Genomic DNA, 20,512 nt, shown 5'->3' on the forward strand with positions numbered 1-20,512 from the left:
AAGAAGGCACTCGCTCACTCTCTCTCTTTTTTGATTATTACATCCAATAATCAAAAATGACACAATAAACATAAAAACCATAATAACGACCAACCAACAAAAACAACCATATAAACATAATACCAACCAAAAACATAGATAACAACCACAATACAAAATCAAATATATCAAACCATTAAAGCAAAACCGTCCTCCAATTATCAACAAATCTCAATATCTTCTACAAATTATTCGAAATACAAACCAAAAACAGCCTGCAAACTCTCTCAAATTCTTCCAATTATCATAATCCCACCCCTTATACAAAACCAAACCCTTCTCCCATCCCAGTTTATCCTCTTTATCATAAACAAAATCCATCTCAATTTTCAACATAAAGCATTACACAAAATCAATACCTCAACACTCCATACTCAACAATGATAATTCACAAACAGCCAGAACATGTCACTCTAAATTCCCAAATAGACCTCATTTCCATAGCCCGCCCTTTATGCAAAACCAACATCCCTCCCCTGTTCTAGTCAATTAAGCTTTCCCCTCTTTCACTTCTTTTTCCTCACCTTCAACCTTATCGCTCCCCCTTCACTCTCACCATCTGATTAAGAATGAATAAAAATCATTGTATTTTTGTCTGGGTGCTGACAAAGTAAGCACTCTCTCTCTGCTGGCGTTTGTAATCGTTTTTATTTTTAAATACATTTTAGCAAAGTCATGTATTTTAAAAATCTTTCTCTAAGATTTCTATATTTATGTCTTTATTTAGTGGTTTCATTAGTGACAAAGGCTAAACGTTCTTGGAAAAATGTCTTTTATGTAAACCATGTTTGCTATTAATTCATTTAGGGCTAGAATATGTTCATTGTCTTCCAATGAAATAAGGGTTCCTTTCGCCGTAGTCGGGAGACATTAGAAGCTTGCCACGCCCGGACTGTTACACCAATGCATTAGCATGTTAAAGCGATTTCATTGAGGAGCCTAGCTTTCTTAACTAGTAAGTACTGTACTTACTGGGTTTTGGATTGCTGGAAATCTCGCCCCCTTCTACTTTGAAAATACCTGTGAAACCGGTTTAATTCGTCACAGCCAGCACTCCCGCATTGAGGGGGTTTGTACTTGCAGTGCGTCGGTATAGATGGGAAAGCCAGAGCCGACCACTATGCTGCCCCTGTGTTATGCTATTCGTTAATGTCTAAGCCGGAACACACCATTATATCTCATTTTGTATTTCTTTTAAAAAAAAAATAATAGTTTGCCCAGCCTAACAGTATTGTTGTTATTGTTTTTATCCTGTAAAGCGCTTTGAGGACCCACCTTTAAAGGCGCCATATACAATAAAGTTCATTATAATTACTATTGTTAATTTGCTGGACAGAGAGGTGAACATTATTACACAGAAGACAAAGATAGCGATTTACGTTGCATTGTGCATTGTGCTGCTGTAATACAGTTTTAAATAATTAAAAGTCCAAACAGTATCAGCTTTATTTATGGGTTTTAAATAAAGACGATTTAAATGCGATTTAAATCAATATAAATGTTTATATTGTAACGCATAGGTGACCATTCATTGTTATTAAAATGACTTAAATTCGATCTTGTTGTGATATTTAGAAATATAAATTTGTTTGGTGCGAGTGAAGTTTTATTTAATCTCTGACCCAGGGAAACGTTTTATTTTTTCAAAGAAATGTTTGTTAAAAAAAAAGTCATGGCTCCAGCTGGATTTGAACACTCCACATGTGATGTGGGAGTCAAGGACCTAGCCCATAGCGCCACCAGCAAGGTCGCATGAGAAGTGTTGAAAAAGCCCTACAAACATTAACAACAGACATCGTACAGCGTGTACAATTCTTGTGTTGCGGTACATTAATATAATTATATCGTTATTATTTTTTTTAGATACGCGATTCCATATTATATTCCCTTTTAATCAAATTCTAAAAGTATGCTTGTTGACTCCGGTATCACGTTAGTTAAAGACTTCGATGCTTAAAATGTTTAGGGAGAAATGGAATATTGATAATGTACTTTAAAGTACCGAGACCAGCCATATACTGTATGTTTATGTTCCAAAATTAATATTGTTTATGGCCTTCACACACATTACAGTATGCTCCTATTCTTTTTATGCTCAGCTACTAAGATTTCCTTTCAGTGGTAAAATTCCATATAAATATTCAATACTAAAACGGACACAGTACAGACATTTAAATCTTTCTGCGACCGACCAACGCACTACGAGAGCCCCTGTTGGTCAACCAATCACGTACCGCGGTATTTTGCATCGTGACATGCGAGGCCGTAGCCAATTACCTCCAGTACGTGTCTGTGCCGCGCACTTTGAATGGCTGCATCTGTATACTAATTTCGTCCCTTTGACTTATAACAAAGAATATCCAAAAAATACAAATGGACAGAGTCTTTAGTAAAAGATGCAAAAATATTATAATAACCAGGGTTAGGGTTTAAACTGCTTTATCGTCACAACTGTGGCAATTTTTAAAAAAGACAATGCAGAACTCTTATATATTTCCCGATGTTAAGTTGTGAAATTATTCATCATTATTATTTGCTTGAACACCAAGATTTTTTTTTAACAGTGGCTGTTGTTTCATCATAATATTTTTTACAGTGAAATTGTTAAATAATTGAAAAGAGATAGAATTGTATTTCAATGGATAAGAGCAAAATGCAAAAAGGGTAAATACAGCAACATCTAAGTGCGTTAACGACTCACCACTGTGCTACTGGTCATTCATGTAACATTGCCCTTCTGAAACGTTTGTGCTGAAATAACCAGCAGTCGACTCAAGAGTAGCCTCCCACAGGCCATTTCAGAAAAAAACCAAACTCCTGTGATCCATTGAGGATATACGCTCTAACAAGTAACAGGTTTAAGGTTTCAGGGCTTTTGGGGGTTGTAGGGTTCTGCTAACACATCTCATAGAGTACAGATGAGTGTAGCACTACTTCAGTTACATCAGTGTTAGAGCACCTTTTCAGTGGCATTCCAGGGATTACAGCTGGCATGATTCATTGGGAGACTGAGTCCCTGATTGATAGTGGGATGGGTGTACAGACAGCAACCCCAGTGTGTTATAATGAGCCTAGGACTGGGCAGGACAAGTTCTAAGGAAGAACCACTTACACTTCTATTCTTGACCTGCTGCCAGGTCCTCCTGTTGTGATAGAGCTGCATTTATATATTGCTTTTATTATAATGTATTACTATATATTTATTAATTAATGCTGTATAAAAATACAGTACAATCACTTAAAGGCTTAAATGCAAACTCCACTTCAATACCATAAGGTTGTAAGCAAAGTGATATAAATAATGTACATGAGTGCTCACCAAATTCAAATATTTTGTTATATCCTGAGATACTCCATTGCATTACATGAATAACTTTCAAATTACATTTATCTGTGATTCTTTACCAGGCATCTTCTCTGGCTTTTGCAGAGGCTACAGTATTGTTCCTTTGCTTTAGAACAGATTTGTCCTCCTCATAGTTTTTGGTAAGGAACCATAATTCATGGTCATTGAAATAAGACACGTATAACTTATTTGCTTTTGCCAGGTTTTACTTGAGCTGATGAGGAATAATTGTAGTCCCCCCCTGTCTGCTCCCACCATTACAGGACCACTGTACCATATATGGTGCAGTTCAGCCCTTTGAAAATGTTCCCTTAATATAGCCAACTAAAAAGAGTGTGAGCAGACAAAGGCTAGGGAGGAATCATCAATGCAATAAAAAATGTATTCCTCTTGTGGGTTATTTTGTTTTTTTCCAAACATTTCTTTTTGTGTGAATCAACTAGTATAGTTGATTGACAATTTTAACATTATTGTGTATTTTGTGTAATCGGTATTCATATATATACTTGTATACTGATAGAAAAAACATAACATTTTCTGGAATGAGAATACTTTAGTTATAGCTTATGTACTTTCACAAAAAGTGGTCAATTTGTTATCAGCCCTCGGACCAGCAATACAGCTCGTGCAGTGAGGCATTGCAAGTTGCCAATCACACAAAAGCTCGTTAGGTGCACTTTTACCCAACGAGGTCCAGGTGGAACAATGCCTGATCAGGTCACCTTTAAAAAGGCCTTAATTCAAAGCTTAGGTCACTGCAAGAAAAAGGCCACACTTAGTCACTTTTCTGTGCATTACATAATGCCTAGAATGTCACCAGAAGCCAGGGAGAGGGCCATTGGCATGCTGCAGGCAGGCATGTCATGTGCCAGTGTTGCCAGACACTGGAGTAAGCCGCTTCACTGTGTCCCGACTGCAGAGAGGGTTTCAGCAGACCGGCAGGACAGATGACCGTCCAAGATCCGGTCGCTGTCGAGTGACCACACCAGAGTAGGACCGACAAACCAGACTGGTCCATCTGAGAGATTGTTTCAGATCTGCCACCTGTACTGCTGCTGAAACTGCCAGCAGACACAATGCCTGTATCAGTGACAGGACAGTGAGACTCCATGCTGCTGGACTTAGAGCAAGGTGACCTGTCAGAGACCCTCTGCTCACACCTCCTAGACATCACACCTGACTGGAGTGGGCCAGACAGAGGCTGTGATGGATTCGTCAGCAGAGGCATTAGGTCCTCTTCACGGGTGAGTCACTCTTCAGCCTGTTCCACGGAGATGGAGAGCCAGTGTGTGGAGGAGGAGGTGATGCATTTCTTTTTTCCATCACGATACAGTATATATTTTCCATGAGTATTCCAAAACGTCTTTCAAGAAACTGGGCCAGATGGCCTTGTGGTATAACACTTCTTGCATTTTGACCACTGAATCAGATGTGCCCTAGAACTTAACCAGTAAACCAGCTGTCCTCCTGATCTAACAAGACTGGACCTAACCCATCAGAACAGCTGCCCTCCTGGTCTAAAAAGACTGGACCTGAAGCACTGGACTAGCTGTCCTTCAGGTATAACAAGACTGGACGTGAACCACTGGACAAGCTGTCCTCCAGGTCTAACAAGACTGGACCTGACATAAATACTTCACACAGACAGCACCCCAGGAACTAAACCCAGAGCCCTGGTACTTGATGGGAAAGTATCTCATGGAACCAGGGCAGACAGACACAAGCACACACTCACACACACTTAACCCATGGTCAGTGGGTTAATGCCAAACACAAACCTACTTTTGTTAACAATATGTTGTCTAAAGAGACTGGACAGCTCCACTGAAAGACAAATATAAAACATAGCTTGTTTCCTCATAAAAGAAACAATATGTTTTGAGAAAGATGTTGGAGGAATTTACAGAAAATCTCATCTCCATGCTTTGCTTCACAAAAAGAGGCTGTGTGATGAGACTGGGTTCTTTTAATTTCCTCAGGGGCTGGCAACATGTACGTTTTGTCAAAGTATGAAGCTAGCTCTCACTTACTGCTGTTTTACATGTTATGCAATCCTTTTTGCTTCCCATTCATTCTTTGCCTTTAATTCATATTGTGTAATAAAAGCAAATTATCAATAAACAAAATAAATACTTTTTCCCACATGGCCTCTTGGGCGAACCACTTTCTGGAAAAACGAGTTAAGTGACTGTGAGGCGCAGATGTCTTTCCTTCAAAGATTGCCAAAACAGATGCTCTCCTTCCCACTGCAGAGAAGATACAGTATAAATACGAGGCACAAGGGCAACAGCTGGATTCCCAACTTTGAACGCAACAATATCATCCCTCCAGGTAAGTGACAATTAGAAACATTTTTCACAAGGGAAACCCAACAGAAATGCTATTATTTTGGATTCTAGTGATGGCAACATGCATGTTCTACTTGTGCACTTATTTTTAATGTCTCATTAAAATAATTATTCATGCAGCTCTTTTGTAGTTTTAAAATTGAATCCCACATACTGTAGCATAGCTGTGATAAAACAACACTATTATTTAGAACTGTTGTCTTTCTGCTTCTTAAATGGACACAGAGTAGGTACTAAAGACGTAATTTTCTCCCTTCCAGGGAGTTGTAACAGGTACGCACTTTTTAGGGATTCATTGAGTAATTCAGCAAACTGCAAGGAAGTCTAGTGCTCATCTCCACACCAGCAACTCCTACAAGTTGGACTCTCCGGTGCTATATAGTTAAGATGGTACCTCAGTGCAAAGGACTGTCCTTGTTTTTTCTTTATAGAAAGGAAAAATGCAGACTGGGACCATGGCATCATGTGCAAGTAAATATATTCTTTTGATTCTCTCTCTAATGATTCTCATTAACTCATAAGCTATTCGGGAAGGTTTTCAGCTCAAATGCATTTTATGTTAAAACTAAATGTTTATTTGCAAATTAAAAGTGTAAGTGACTTATTATGTAAAAATGCATAATTGAAAATCAGAAAATCTGATTTTAATTTTAACTTTAGCTTTATTCTGTTTAGTGGTTGCAAAGGACATATTGTCCGGTTAGTGAGGCAGTTTTGATGAGATTGTCATCACAGAGCAATCTCTTAAATAAGCCTCCCAAACAGTTCACCTCCCAGACCTTGACTCTTCTCTCAAGCAGAGTGCTAGGTGTACAGTGTACAGGTGAGCGCTCAAGCAGGGACCATCAGTCAGTGGGATGAAGAGAGGACAAGAAAAGATTAATGACTTGATGTCTCTGGTGCCATTTGCCACACAGTGTAGCTGGTTGTATTTTTGCTGGCCCTGTGTTGTACCTTAATTGGCCCAAGAGGTGTCAGGCTCACATGAAAAAGGTTGTGTTTCCATTGATTTGATCTATACTCATCGCTGAAAATAAACATTCAAACAAAAGATCATATAGGAAATCTGTTTCATTAACATGCATTTAGCTTTTAAGAAAATATAGAAAGGTCCTCCAGCCTGAGTTGTTCTAGGACCTAAGAATCTGAGTCACTGGGCCTTGTGGATTAAAATGTTATGAACTCACAGAAACAAGTGTAGTCACTGTCTGGTTTATTGATTTATACCCCTGTATAATTTTTTTATAACTTCTTTGCCCCGTACGGCACATGTTAATGCTTTTGTGTCCTTTGCCTAACCTGATATTGCTCTTCTCCCCAAAGTCATCTTGCTGGGCTGCTTTGTGGTGCTCTTAGCACATGTGCAAGCAGGCAGCAGTGTCATTGAGCAGTGCTTCCGCGATAACGATTACAAGCACCTGCTGGAAGACGTGAAGCAAGGCCTCATCAGGACTGGCCCTCCGAAGAACTTTGTGATTGTTGGAGCAGGGATCTCCGGATTAATCGCTGCCAAACTCCTGGAGGATGCTGGACACAATGTATGATTTTCACATACTGCCTCAGGAGGCAGCAGTCTCACCCTCAGCTCCTAGAGGGTCTAGCGTCTTCAGAATTTTGTTCATACTCCATGATTTGCACAGTTAGACATCTACAGGATGGTCTTGTACTTCTGAAGGTCTTGGACGGCTAATTAGTGAAAACAATCACATTGCTAATGGCAGTAAAAGCTCAGGTAATTAAATGACCATACTTATAAATGACCATACTTATCCGGTAACATAGGGAGCAGTGGCACTGTGGCTAAGGATCTGTGCCTATGGCTGGAAGGTTCAAATCCTGCAGCTGGCAGAGAAATCCTGCCCTGTTGGGCCCTGAGTAAGGCCCTTAAACCCAGCTGCTCCAGGGTCACTGTATAAATGGCTGACCCTGCGCTCTGACCCCAAGCTTCTCTCTCCCTGCCTGTGTGTCTCATGGAGAGTAAGCTGGTGTATGCGAAATGACAAATTCCTTATACAAGAAATTATATATGGCTAATAAAGTGATCTTATCTTATCTTATGACATTAATCATGTAGACAAACTATGAAACTCAGGAGGAACAAAAACAAAAGATACTAGACACTCCATGAACTGACCCTCAGACCCCTGTTCTGATTTGTGGGGGACAGTTATTATAATGTTCCAGCCTTGTATTTCTAAAACATGTTGGTCTCTCATGTACAGTACATTATTCTAGTATAGAGCAGGTTAAGATTGGTTCAGCAATTCTGTTTCCACCCAACTGCTTGACAATCCTCTTGGCAGAGCAGGCTGACATGGGGTGCTGGAGGATGGAAGGTGTTAGAATCCTGCCTGGTGTTCGTGGTAACTGAAGTGGCTCAGGACTGAGTAAATCCTTCCACACCTCATCCACTGATGCTATATTACTCTTCTGCTCCGGTTTGAATTTTGGAGACCTTAAGTTGCAATATTGATTCAGCAAAGATTTTCTTAAAAAACAAACATTTCATTCACAAGGGCCAAATTATGCTATGGTGCTAGGTGGCCATGAGTTTTTTTTTTTTAATTAGATGTGATGTATAAGAGATTTATGGACAGATAGCAACATAATTTGCAAAACAGGAATATTTTGTGGACACTGTATTGTCAGTAATACAGTTCGAAAACAGCACCTTTGAAAAGAACACATTCAGAAATTCTTGTTTTCAGCATTTTAAAAAAATATTTCTTCACGCGGTTGGCTTGCTTTATTCCATTTGAGAACTGGAGTACCAGGCGGACACAAGCAAAAAGGATCCATGCATGGAAGGTGGAGCTCTCTCCTCTCTCAGCTGTTCGGAGTTGAAGGAATATATAAATGCCACTCCCAGCACATAAACACTGACACGGAATACACTTGGGATTGATGGTACCACATGGAGAATCTGGCACAGAATGGTGTTGAGCAAAGGAACCATTAAAATATCCCAGACAGGACACATTTTTTTTCTATTGGCTACCATTCTCCACAAACTTCAGATCACTAACAAATTTTTATTGCAGTAATATTCTTGCCAATATAGTATTGCAAATAGTACCCCAGCAGGAACCTGTCATTGCATTGTGTCAGCATTAATTAAGATAATCGTTTCAGCTGACCTTCCACTAGAGGTCAGTAGGTCTTCCGTTCATCGAAAACTGCATTACATGATTCATCATAGGACTAATTAAATAACAGGTGAAGGGCTCCAGGCCATATTCCTACAAAGGATTAATTTAAACTTAGTTTGGTATATAAAGAGACACTCAGAGTAGTAGTAGGTGTTGGGTTTTGTGTTGAGTATAGTCCTTTGATTGAATAAAGTTTCTTTATGGTAATTTGATTTAAGTGTGTTTCTTTATGTGCTTGGTACCCATCAGTCAGCAGCTGAGAGGTAGGCCTGTCACAGTCCTGTTACCCTTGCCCTCTGTACCCACAGTGACTTGTTCTCTACAGGTCCAGATCTTGGAAGCCAGTGACAGACTCAGGGGACACATTCTCACCTACAGGAATGAGAGCAGGGGCTGGCACGCAGAGCTGGGCGCCATGAGAATTCCTGCAACTCATGAGTGAGTGTTTCCCTGGAGTGCTAGCTTCAGGATTTGATAAGGCACAAGATGAGCTGAAATAGTGCTAATGTTGAACTTTTTCCTATTGAGTAAATTGGTAGAACAAAATTGTGATTATTGCTGCAGCTGAGATATTAAATGGTCATGCCAGGCTATTTAACAATATTAGCCTGAAATTGTGAACACATGATTAGCATGCAGCTCCATATTAAAACCAAAGTAACAGCTGCTGCCCTCTAGTCGTTCTAAAAGTAGGGAACTAACTTTAACCTCCTCATATACTGTACAGTAGTTTAAGCATCTTGGTAGCGTACTAAGCAGAACACTGGATCACGTTAGAATGTTCCCGTATATAGTGGAAATGGAATATAATGGAACTGTAACTAAGAAATTCTCCAAGTGATGGATCATGTTGTAATTAATTAAAATTGCTTTCTGTTAAATCACAATTATTTTTAATTAAGCTTATTAAACATCATTAGATACTTTATTAATTCTGTGAGGGAAATTGCAGTGCAACAGCAGCCTGGCATAGTCAACACAGCACAGTGTAACAAAATGATACAATAATACGATAATACAATAATACAATACTGTCAGTAGAGTCAGTGAGAAGTGCAGTTAAAAGTAAAAAATGGAGTATACAGAACTGCTCACAGTACAGAAGATACAAAACAAACCAGAATGTACAGTACACAAAAAGATGTATTGCACATTATAAATATATTGCACAAATCACCCAGCATATATTGCACAAAAATCAGGTCAATGTCAATGTTGCCCCCGCCCAGACACATAGTTGAAAAGTCTTATGACCTTCTGTAGCGCTCCCTGTCACACCATGGTTGAATCAGCCTATTGCTGAACATGTTCTTCATTCTAACAAGCATGTCATAGAGGGGGTGAGAGACGTTGTCAATGATGGTCATTAATTTGGACACCATTCTCTTCTCAGCCACTACCTCCATGGGGTCCAGATCAGACCCAATGATAGAACTTGCTCTTTGATGAGCTTTTTCAGCCTGTTGGCATCCCCTGCTCTAACCCCAGAGTCATTAATAAATGACTAAGTCTGTTACATTTAGATCTAATTCATGTAGAGCCTTTTGAATATGATGGTGAATATTCTGGCAATTGAAGGAAATACACTCCATTGAAATGTATGCACTGTAAGTGTTAAATGTGCTCACATCTGAGTAATGAATATTTTTTATTGGGATGGAATTCTACACTTGTGGTTCTCAGGGGAAATCAGGGATCTTGAGGGATTAGGGGTACAAAGAAATAGTTGTGTAGGGAAATTTGAGCATTTGCTTAAGAGAAAAAAAAACTTAGACGAAGAGCAAAAAATACCCCCTTAAAGTGCATAAGACTCAACTTTATAGTACAGCTACAGTACAGTATATGAGAGCAGGGGCTGGCAGAGCTGGGCAGAGCTGGGTGCCATGAGAATTCCTTCAACTCCCGACAGAGTGTTTCCCTGTAGTGTTAGCTTCAGAGTTTGATAAGGCACAAGAGGAGCTGAAATTATGGTGCTTAGAAATAAAAGCTATTACAATTTGATTCAATTCAAATCTATAGCTGCTGTACTCATTTCTTTCCTGACTAATTGCAATTCAGTTTTGCACTAGTAGTTACAGACCCTCATTTGGTGTAGTTTAGCATGAATGCACTTCTTAAATTAAATTCTTAAATTAAAACCTTATTTGTCTGGGAGTTACTCAGTTATACGAACATGAGACAAACAGTAATTATATTAACATGGCCTTTATAATAACTTATTAATCAGATGAATTGAAATGCTCTGAATCGGGCACCTCCAGAGGTTTGTGCTCATTAGAACAACAACACTAGAGCCCTCAGCACCGTACTAAGCACAAGTTCATATGCTCTGCAGCTTTGTTCCACACATTTTTTTTTGCAATTGAGCTCAGAGCTGGAAATATACTTCACAAAGTGCCATATTAACTAGTCAGCGAATTAGAAAGCAGCTGTGTGCTGTATCAAAGTCCATTGCAATTGACCTATTATATTCTGCTCAAGCAACAGTTAGAGTTCACTGACCGTGCAGTGCAGTGGTCAGCATTGCTGCCTTGCAGCTCTGGGTCTCTAGGGTCAATAATAGACCTGAGGTGCTGTCTATGTACAGTAGTTTGCTCTCCCTCTGTTTGTGTGGATTTCCTTGAGGTGTTTTTCTCCCACAGTCCCAGAGTATACTATTAGATTAATTGGCTTTTAGGAAAACTGGCCCTGGTGTGAGTGTGTGCGTGTTTCTGTGTGGCCTGTGATGGACTGTTGTCTTGTCCAAGGGGTACCCTGCTTTTTTGCTTGTGGCTTGCTGGTATAGGCTGTGGCTGCCCCATGACCCTGCACTGGGAAATGGATGGGTTCATTCTCTACACTTGTCTAATAAGGGGTTTTTGATTTTCCTCTTCAAACATGCCTCAATCAAGAGGTTTTATTCTCCACTGGGATGTAACGTGAATAAAGAAGTGATGGAGATGCTCATGCATTTCAAAATGAAGTTGAGCTCTTTCATCCTTGTGTTGACAGGGCATCCTGAATGTCCGATTATTGACAATTACTATCGGGCCCCTGATAAAAGATGCTTCTTGCAGCTTCCTTTATCACTGGTGAATGAATTGGTCCCGGTGTTATTGAGCTGAAGCTAATCAGCAACTAAACTTAACTTAAGATTAAAAGCATCCCCCAGCTCTTACAGGCTGGTACCTTAAACGGAACTACAATCCATTTTCTAACCTGTCTTAGAAAAATGCAGGGAGCTGGATGTCATGAGTCAGGATACAGGCTGTCCATGACAGGACAGACATAAACTCAGAAATGCACACACCAGGGCCAATTTTCCTAGCAATCAGTTAAGATACCAGTACTGTGTGTTTCTGGACTATGGGCAACAACACACAGAACATGGTGAGAGCACACAACCTCCCATCAGAGAGCTTTCCACAGAGGTCTAGACCTGAACCCAGGGCTCCAGTGCACATCTAAGATGTTTTTTCCTTTATCACTCTAGGTCATGATAGGTCATCACTGATTATCTTGATCTTGTGAGTATCTAGATTTCTAAGTAGCAGAATTCTAAGCATCCTGAAGAATCATTCCCCTTCTCAAGATGTCTTCTTGACTAACATGTGGTTTTCAAGCTTTTCAAAAGTCTAATAAAGAAACTTTGTGTTCTGAAAGCTCTGTGTTCTGAAGCCATATTTCCTTTACATTGAGTGAATGCCTTCCTCTGGAAAGACAAGTTTTAACTTAAACCAAGCACACACACCCCAGGTCCCTGAACAGGAGCCTTAAACAATATTTTGGACAAAATTTATCTTGTCTTACTGCTGGATTTTAATATGAGACTCAACAGTTTTGTGGTAGAACTATTATATCAAAATATTAACATGATCATATCTGTTTAAGACAACAGTTACCTAACAGAGGAAATTACATTCTGATATTTCTCAGCTCCGCATTTAAATGTTCTGTGTTCTGTAACTCTTGTGATATTTTCAGACTAGTCCTTCACTATGTACAACACTATGGACTCAAATTATCTGAGTTCATCCACGCAGATGAAAGCACATGGTACTTTACTAATGGGAAACTCAACCGGGTGCATGATGTTGATAAGAATCCAGATCTTCTGGGCTACACTGTGAAGGATTATGAAAGAGGGAAATCTGCTAAACAGCTGTACTCTGAAGCCATCAGAAAGGTAATATATCCATGAGAGTTCTGACTGTGATGTTCACAATCTAGAGGATCATGTCTAATGGGGTAGATTAAAGGTTTTCAATGTGAACCCAGAAAGATGGGTGGTGTAGGGAAAACCGGCTCAGGGACGCCAAATATGTAATCATAGTGGCTCTCTGAAGGCACCAGTTCTGTAGGGTTTGGGCATTTACTGTGACAATTATTAATTGTAGCAGTAAATCACAAAGTTAATTCTTTTGATGGCTTTAGAATCCAACCATGCGACATAACTCAAACAACGCACACACACAGGTACTTATACACGAGGATACATTTATTAATACATAGAATATGCATATAAACCTAACAGATCTTATCGAGAGGGTTATCAGAATACAAAAGGTATATATTCAATCAGTTACGAAGTGTTACACATCAAGAGGACATACGTTCAGTATATCATTCATTTAGACCGTTTCATAAATGAACTTGGTTATAACTTCTACATTAGATACTCAAACAAGTACATAACTCTTAGGAATTAAATTGATATCAACTGGTTTGGATAACAATTGAATTCTCGAGCTGTAATGCATTGAAGTTGAATACTCATCCAATTTCTGGGGATTCAGATCTCCTGCAGGCACAAAGAAACAGTTGCAGGCTGTTGCTGTCCAATCCGCGCTCTCTGGCTCCGTGCCAGGCTGTGCTGTGCGGCTTGCGACGGTGCGCTGCTGATGCTCACTGACCGGCTAGTTAGTGTTGGCTTTAACTAGCACAGTTTGTGCACAGGAGAAAAGATGACTGTGGGTCCCAGCAAGTCAGGAAGAGGACCGGTTCGTTCCTGATGAAGACTAGTTCTGAATAGTGATTCAGCTGTCCACAGTTCCGATCTGTTCACGAGGCCTGCTGCTGGTTACTCTCTGGCAACCTCCACTCTAGACTCTTAGAACAAAGGAAAGTTCTGGCACTCGGACACACTGGCCGTTCCGTGGTTGTCCGGGCTGAGTCTCAGGATGGTCAGGAGGCGCGCTGCGAGAATGTCCTGCCCTTGGGAGCCTTCTGCTCCTGGGCCGTCCTGCCCTGGAATTCTCCTTTGAATTCCCTTTAGAACAGTCCACAGAATCCTCTCCAGAATCCCTTCGGAATCTCACAGGCTCTCTGTGTTGCCTGTTTTTACCTGGAGGAACTTCAGCTCGTTGATTGGCTGAAAGTTCCATGGGCATCAGAGTCCCACGTGGGTTACTCGGCCCTACCAGTCCCTGATTGGTTGATCAAGGTGAGATATGAGTCATTTACTCCTGACACCTAGGAATGCAGTCCAGATGTCCATCTGGCACTCCCTAGACAGATAGGCGCCAATGGATGACCATTGATCATGATAGCCAGGCTTAGCTAAGTGCATCCCCCTTTGGGAGCTGTCCTAGGAAACCTTAAATCACCCTGCACTAATGGTCTCTCTGTGGCTGCACCACAGAGATGAACAGAGAAATGGGGCCTCATTTGGGAAGCTCAGAAACACTTAATTCTGCCTTATTATTAAGCCTCGCCGCTACAGTGGGTAAATAGACCCCTTCCTTGAATCTGTTCTAACTTTTACCCTGGACTACTGGTTTGGTGACCTGTATCTGAGAAGCAAGAACAAACTGGGGAGACTTGTGAAAATATGTCAGAAGGTCATTTACGCTGATCTTCCAGCTCTCTCCATTCACGTGTTTTGCGTAAAGCACAATCCATCTGTGATTACCCTTCTCACCCCGAACTCCAAAACCAACAGATTTAAGTTCTCATTCATACCTGTAGCCATATCCTTACTTACCCCTTGACCTTCAATGTAAATATGTCTGTATATTGTTGCTTCTGTCTTTTTTTCTCTGTTTGTCTGTACACCAATATACACCAACACTGCTGCTGTAAAACAACTTGTCCCCCGGGGATAATAAAGACACTCTCTCTTTTCATCACTGGCCTCATGAATCTATTTTGGACTGTAGGATTTCCATAGTGAGACATGAGTGACTAATTGAATCCCAATAGCTGAGACAATATGATTGGACGAAAGCTGAAGCTGATGGTAAACCAGAATAGCAACCCTTATGTGGAGAGCATAAATGTGTCTGCTCTACTTTAGAGATGTTATACTTCCTCTAGACCAGCTGTCCTAGTTAGAACTGAAGAACTGGTGGATTTCAAAGTATACTAGGAGATTTTAGTCAAAAAGCAGTATCTTCTGACCTGAAGCTCAACCCTGGTCACAAACAGAATTTGCAACAGGAGAACAATAAGAAGCTTGTATTAATCTCAATGTCCAGAAGGTTAAGCTCAAGATCAGTGCTGTTAATTGGTAAGTGCAGTCTCTAGTGGCACATTGACGTGATGAGCTGAGTTTTAAAATGAGAACGGTCATCATCTAAGATTTTATGTGAAAGATTAATAATATGTCACTCTGTTAGACATGTTATTGAGCTCAAGAAAAATTAGATTATCATGGCCTTGATGATCTAAGAGAATATTTTTTCATCTAGGTCATTGATGAAATTGAGAAAGATCAATCACAGTGCCAGCGTGTCCTCAAGAAATATGATACCTATTCTGTAAAGGTGATGTTGGCCGTTGGAACGTTGGAGTTCTGATCATGATGGTTTTTAGCATTAATTATCCCCACAGTGTATAGAGAAAAAAATGTTGATGATCATATTGTATTATAATAATCATGTTTGAGCCTTCTACAGATTCATTCATAAAGTGAAATATACTGTAGATACACCGACACTGTAATTTGGCAAAAGTCTAAAGATTAAACCACTTCAGTGTTTGCTTACAGATCTAGTTTAGTTTTTTTTTATTGATTGGTATCTGGTGGCACAGTAGTTAGCATTGACAGAAGACAACACATCCAACTACTAGTAATTAAATAGATTAAATTAAAATAAATCTGTGATTTTTGACCATGTTATCTTCTTTTACAAAGAGCTTACAAGTTCCAAGCTTTAAAAACTGTATATTACCAGTCAAAATGGATTTTTGATTTGTCTGCTCTGTGTTTCAACAGCAATATCTAAGAGAGAAAGTAACCTCAGCCGACATGCTATCCAAATGATTGGAGATGTCTTAAACGCACAGTCCCTGTTTTACACTACCTTCAGCGAAAATCTGAGGAGGGAGAATGACATCAATGATGACGTCAAGTGAGATTTTTAAACCTGTGGCATTTTCTTACGTAGTAAAACTAGGTTTGGAAGGAAGAACATTTTGCAATACTGACAATTACAATGATGACAGTGGAGTAACTACAAAGTAATTCAATTTAATTCAAAATACTTTATTCATCCCCTAGGGAGTAATTTAAGAGTCAGCACACAAGCCTGAGTGACAAGCTGTCAGTGCTATCTGTTTATGATGTATACCTTGTTGGGGAGAAATACAGTACTTTACAAATGTCATGCATTGCAATTCCATCTTACTTATGTAAGGGTAAACTTGTTTAAACAACTTGTTAAAAAGGAAAGTTGGAGGAAATTTCATTTAAGAATGAATGTGTATTGGGCAGTACAGTGGTGCAGCATTTAGCATCGCTTGGGCCCTGGGTTCAATCCCAGACCTGGTATGCTACCTGCACGGAATTTGTATTTTCTTCCTGTTTTTGTGTGACTTTCCTCCCACAGTCTAAAGGTTTACTGGTAGTTTCACTGGCATCTGGGAGAACTTGCCCTGGTATGAATGCGTGTCTGTATCTGTGTGTTTGCTCTGTGATGGACTGGCGTCCCATCCAGGATGTACCCTACATTCCATTGCTTGCTGGGATAGGCTCCAGCTTCCCAGTGACCCTGAATTGGAAGAAATGGTTAGAAAGTGAATGGATGGAGTTAATGTATCACTTTCAATAGTATCTCTACAGGCTACATTAGAAAGGTTAGAAACAAGAGGAGGCTATTCAGCCTGTTTGGTAGTTTAGTAGTTAATTGATCCAAAGATCTTATCCAGGTGTTTCTTGAAAGATTATCAGCTTCAACAACATGGCTGGACAGCTTGTTCCATAGTCCCACAACCTTCTTCCTTTGCGTGGAGAAGTCTCTCCTACATAGATCTGTGGAGCTGATCTGATAATTTATTCAAATTTTCCCACACCCTCAATTTATTCATTTATTCCAAAAATGGTCCCTTGAACAAGTTGCCTTAAACATGCTATCATACGGAAGTTCTTAACTGTAGTTAGGGAGGTGCTCAGTTCGGCCCTGGGTCTATCTGACATCCTACCTCTGGTGTCCTACAGCTTTAAACATCTACTATCTCTTTTCAACATAATGTCTGCATACCATACGGTGCCTGTACACTTTTTCTGTCTCTGTTTTTCTGTTGGCGGCATTGTGATTCACTTATTTCTTTCTGTATTGGAGGTTGAGCCTCCTCATCCTGTGGTCAGGAGGCTGCCTCTTAACCAAACGAGTTAAGCCAAAACTTATTATACTTACAGTAAACACTCAAATGTTTGCAAAGCATCTGAGTCTTGGGCGTCATTATTGCTCATAAGGTATACTGTACAGTATAGTCCCTGATAAAGAATCTTGGATATTTTCTGCAGTCCTACAATTCAGTTAGAACTCGTGACTGATCACTAAATCAAAGAGAAACATGACCTAGAACTTTCGCAATAAAAACATTTTACAAACTCACTTTAACATTTTAAATATTTTTTCCCTTGTTTTCATTAACAAGTTGATACCCCACCTATGTTATTGACGGGGCCCTCGTCTGAGGCAAAAACAGCCCTCGGATCAATTATTATTTATCAATTAGGAACTCCCAGCCTCAGAACCGCATTCCATTCTGCTTTATTGTGCTTCCCTACAACCCTAACACACTCTCTATTTCCAGGACTATTAACAACTTCCCCATCTTACAGGATGATCTCTCCACTGCACTCCACTGTTTCCAACCACCCAATCATCTCATACTGCCAGCCACCTAATCTGCATAACCTTCTTGTTAACAGTTCCCTAGACCGCCCTCAGCAACCATCCACACCAGATACTTCCCCTTGCAACAGAACTTGCTGAATCACTTGTAAATATATATCCCATAGCATGCATATTCACAGCCCCTCTAGACAATTCCAGATCACTTCCGATGGCATCTTGTATTTCCAGCAACTTTATTTACTGCATCTCTTGCAGAAAATTCCTCTCTTTCATTCCCACAGTTTCCCATTTCACCTCTAACAGCCATGATCATACTTATCTCTCCGTCTCCGTCTCAAAGAGGGGTTTGGGAATTCCTCTTCCAGAAAGACATCCAAAACCAAACTAATCATGAAACTAGGATCCCACCTTCTCCCTTCTCCCAACAACAGACTTTTTACTTCATACCACCTGAGTGTCGATGCTGCTTCTCTCGTGCTCCCATCTCTTCACCACTATTGGCGTTTGTTCTCCCATGTTATATCAAATGCCAGTTTTCCTCTCTCCCTCATCCCTGAAGAAGGCTGCACAGCCAAAATGTTGTGTAGCTTTTAATTTATTTTATTTTCAGCATGGAATAAACCTTTACCTGTTCCTTTGCAGCCTGACGAAGTCATCAACTTGAACTTCTGACAGAACTGGAAAATGATAAGTCAAATGAATAATACAAATGATCTGTCCTTCTTATCTTTTTACCCCAGATTTTACAAAATAGATGGAGGCACAGATTGGCTGCCTCAGGCTGTGAGAAAATACCTTCGGAGCACCACTGTGCTTCTGAATTCAAGAGTTTTGGAAATAAATCAGACCAGCGAGGGCGTCCAGGTTGCGTACAGAGACAAAACGGACAACTCAGTTAAAACGACCTCAGGGGACTACCTCCTGTTCACCGGCACGGCCAAGGCTACTCTGATTGTCAGATTTAACCCCCCTCTCCCCCTGCGCAAAAGAGTAGCCCTGCGGAACATCCACTACGACAGTTCAACTAAAATATTCCTGGTCTTCAAGGAGCAGTTCTGGGAGAAGGAAGTAATCCACAGGGGCAAGTCCATCACAGATCACCCATCACGGCTTATCTACTACATGAACGAAGCATTTGAGAGCGGGGCGGTGTGGTGCTGGCCTCTTACACCTGTTCGGATGAGTCCCTGTTCTTCCTGGGGATGAGCAACGAGGACTGCCAGGAGCTGGCGTTGAGCGACCTGGCGGCCATCCACGGAGAAGGAATCCGCGATCTGTATGAAGGAGGGGTGGTGAAGAAGTGGAGCCTGGATGAGTACAGTCTGGGCGCCTATGTGCTCTTCACACCCTTCCAGCTGACAGATTATTACCAGGACCTGTTCAAGCCATTTGAGAGAGTCTACTTTGCAGGAGAGCACACTGCTCTGCCTCACGCGTGGATTGAGACATCCATCAAGTCCACAGTGAGGGCAGCCTCGCAAATGAACAATAAGTCTGCTGAAGATGTTTCACACATAAAGACAGAATTTTAAGAAAGGGCTTCTGGTATCTTCTTTCCAAAACACAGTGATCTCTAGAGGGCAGAGTTCCAGTAAGGCCAGGCAAAGACCCTCCAGAGATCAGTGTCTAACTGTAGTTATTCCTGCATTTCCCTGGGTATGAAAAAAAAGAGTAGAAATTCCTGGGTCCTGCTGGAACACTGTGTCTGCTGGTTTTCATTCCAGCTGAGCTCTACACCTCCACCGCTTACTCATAACTTCGCTGATGTGCTTATTTGTTTAAACAATTACCAGACTTTAATAATAATAATAATAATTGCTTACACTTATATAGCGCTTTTCTGGACACTCCACTCAAAGTGCTTTACAGGTAATGGGGACTCCCCTCCACCACCACCAATGTGAAGCATCCACCTGGATGATGCGACGGCAGCCATAGTGCGCCAGAACGCTCACCACACATCAGATATCAGTGGGGAGGAGAGCAGAGTAATGTAGCCAATTCATAGAGGGGGATTATTAGAAGGCCATGATTGGTAAGGGCCAATTGGAAATTTGGCCAGGACACCGGGGTTACACCCCTACTCTTTTCGAGAAGCGCCCTGGGATTTTTAATGACCACAGAGAGTCAGGACCTCGGCTTTACGTCTCATCCGAAGGACGGCGCCTGTTTACAGTATAGTGTCCCCGTCACTATACTGGGGCATTAGGACCCACATGGACCGCAGGGTGAGCGCCCCCTGCTGGCCCCACTAACACCTCTTCCAGCAGCAACCTTAGTTTTTCCCAGGAGGTCTCACATCCAGGTACTGACCAGGCTCACACCTGCTTAGCTTCAGTGGGTTGCCACTGAAGCTGAGTAATATGCTGGCTGTGAGTAGTTGAGCAACAATAGTTGATCAAGTAGCTCTCACTGGTTGATCAACTGAAGATAAGCAGACAGGTGGGGGTAACATGGTACCTGACAGGCCTACAGTGGGAGTGACACAATATTGGATATGCCTCCTTTGAGACATTAGACACCAACAAAGAAGCTTTTACTTCTACAGATTCAGTTGGTTACATTTTA

General features: G+C 40.8%; 1 pseudogene across 1 annotated transcript; it reads left to right on the forward strand.

Annotated features, from left to right (window-relative positions):
• The first annotated feature begins 5,657 nt into the window (after nucleotides 1–5,657).
• LOC148815794 (L-amino-acid oxidase-like) lies at nucleotides 5,658–20,037 on the forward strand (annotated as a pseudogene). The gene is made up of 5 exons (XR_016086021.1): nucleotides 5,658–5,716; nucleotides 6,165–6,204; nucleotides 7,057–7,271; nucleotides 9,208–9,320; nucleotides 18,685–20,037. The product of XR_016086021.1 is annotated as an L-amino-acid oxidase-like (transcript).
• Nucleotides 20,038–20,512: the final 475 nt, after the last annotated feature.

Source organism: Atractosteus spatula, chromosome 24 (genome assembly GCF_055471065.1).
Source record: "Atractosteus spatula isolate fAtrSpa1 chromosome 24, fAtrSpa1.hap1, whole genome shotgun sequence".
In the NCBI taxonomy this organism is placed as follows: Eukaryota; Metazoa; Chordata; class Actinopteri; order Semionotiformes; family Lepisosteidae; genus Atractosteus; species Atractosteus spatula.